The sequence below is a fragment of the Lynx rufus genome, unplaced genomic scaffold (genome assembly GCF_022079265.1).
Source record: "Lynx rufus isolate CCGP_SWC_20201006 ecotype Redwood Valley unplaced genomic scaffold, mLynRuf1.p SCAF_1, whole genome shotgun sequence".
Lineage (NCBI taxonomy): Eukaryota > Metazoa > Chordata > Mammalia > Carnivora > Felidae > Lynx > Lynx rufus.
The window spans coordinates 86,068,821-86,071,088 of record NW_025814823.1 but is presented as its reverse complement, the minus strand read 5'-3'; the positions used below and the strand labels follow the sequence as shown (position 1 = coordinate 86,071,088).

General features: G+C 33.9%; 1 pseudogene; it reads left to right on the top strand.

Annotated features, from left to right (window-relative positions):
• The first annotated feature begins 769 nt into the window (after positions 1-769).
• LOC124519290 (olfactory receptor 2L3-like) lies at positions 770-1,695 on the top strand (annotated as a pseudogene).
• The last annotated feature ends 573 nt before the right edge of the window (positions 1,696-2,268 follow it).

Below are 2,268 nucleotides of genomic sequence, written 5' to 3'. Positions count from 1 at the left end.
CAAAATGTTATCTTTATCTCATACAGTATGTCACTTCAGACAAATATTGTCAATGTTGTGCAGTAGGATTAATCCAATGCTTATGTGTCAAAGTTGTCAGAAGGATTCAATGTACTCAATACAGGTTAGAGTTTTTTTTAAATAGTCTATACATAGCCTACATATTTCTGATTTAGTGACTAGAAGCAGAATAAATGGGTAAAAAGCAATCCATTTGAAGATTCTTTAGGCAATCAAAAGTTGTCTACTTTGTCAAAATTAAAATAACCATCTAGTGGTTATGAATGAATTCCTGCTGGGGAGATCTTTCATTTTAATAAAGTCCTAGTCTAAATGATATATTAAAAATACACATAAGCCAAACCTATATTCATTTGAATTATTAGTCAACTTGTGCTCAGTCTTGGCAATAAGAATTATGCTTACATTAAATTAAAATTTAATATTTTGTATATGTACATTTATGAAGGGCATAGAATTACTCATATCACACTCAGGTGAGTATTAATATTTACCTTTTATTATTTCATGGATTCTTTACAGAAAACTTGGAATGTATATGCTTACCACCTTACCTTGTGACTTTGTGAAACAACATATAACTTCTTTCTCAAAGTAAGAAATGTTGATTATTTATTTAAGGAACAAGGTATTTCATAAAAACTTCAGAATTAGACTAAAATAATTTGAATAAAATGTAAAAACTCACATTTCTTTATTTTTCACATATGAGGTTTTCTCTTTCTTCAAGAATACCAATGAGTAGAAAATGGAAAATAACAGCCAAACATTAACAGGCTTTCTTTTATTGGGGTTTTTCCCCCATCAAGAATTGGGTTGTTTCTTTTCATTCTCATTATTTTCATTTTCCTAATGGCTTTTTTTGGCAACCTGTCCATGATTCTCCTCATCCTCCTGGACACCCATCTCCACACATCCATGTATTTTCTACTTAGTCACCTCTCCCTCATGGACTTGAACTTCATCTCCACCATCATTCCCCAGATGGCATCCAATTATGTCTTTGGAAACAAGTCTATCTCCTTCATTGGGTGTGGGATACAGAGCTTCTTTTTGACTTTAGCAGATGCAGATTGGTTACTATTGGCCTCCATGTCCCATGATCGCTATGTGACTATTTGCTTTCCTCTTCATTATCCCATTCGTATGAGCAAAAAAGTGTGTGTGTTGATGATAACAGGATCTTGGATAATGGGCTCAATCAACTCCTGTGCCCACACTGTATATGCCCTCCATATCCCTTATTGTTGATGCGGGTTCATCAACCATTTCTTCTGTGATGTCCTAGCCATGTTGACTCTGGCCTGCATGGACACCTATGATCTATGAGTACACAGTGTTTGTGAGCACCACACTCTTGATTGCATTTCTTTTCATCGGCATTGCATGTTCCTGTGGCCGAGTTCTCCATGCTATCTGCCACATGCACTCAACAGAAGGAAGAAGCCCTATTCTACCTGCAGCACACACCTCATTGTGGTGACTTTCTACTCTGCACCCTTTGCTTACATTTACCTATGCCCAAGATGGCTGAGATCTCCCACAGAAGCCAAGGTTCTGGTTGTCTTCTACATTATTCTGACCCCAATGCTCAACCCCATCATTTATATCCTGAGAAACAAGGAGGTGATGGGAGCCCTGAGAAGAGTGATTCAGAGGATCTGCTCTATATAAGTTTGACAAAGTTCTCTTTAATCCTGCTGCCTTAAAATTCCATCTTTTTCACCTTTTACATGCATTAGGAGCAATGACATTCCAAGAATGAAGACAAGGATTATATTAATCTAGAAAATTGAAATAATTGAGATTTGACAAAATAATTTTATATTCTTTTATTTGTTTGTTTTCTTTGTGGTAATTTTTCAATAAATAGAAAGAACAAATATTTTCCCTTAGCCTGTGGGTAGTAAGATTTTATTAATATATTGAAATGATAATGGAAACAATCCAACATGATGATATCACACATTACAATAATTCATATATACTTAACATCTCTTCCCAAATGGCTAAAATAGGAAAAATAACAGAAAGTGTTATCACGTTCCCAGGTTTCTTTGAAATCTAATATATATATATATATACATATATATATATGTATATATATGTGTGTGTATATATATGTGTATATATATATATGTATATACATATTTATCCTTTATATATATTTACCCTTTATATATATTTACCCTTGCCTGGTGAAAAAATGATTCTTCTGTTCCCTTATTTTCAGGGGAAGTGATAGGT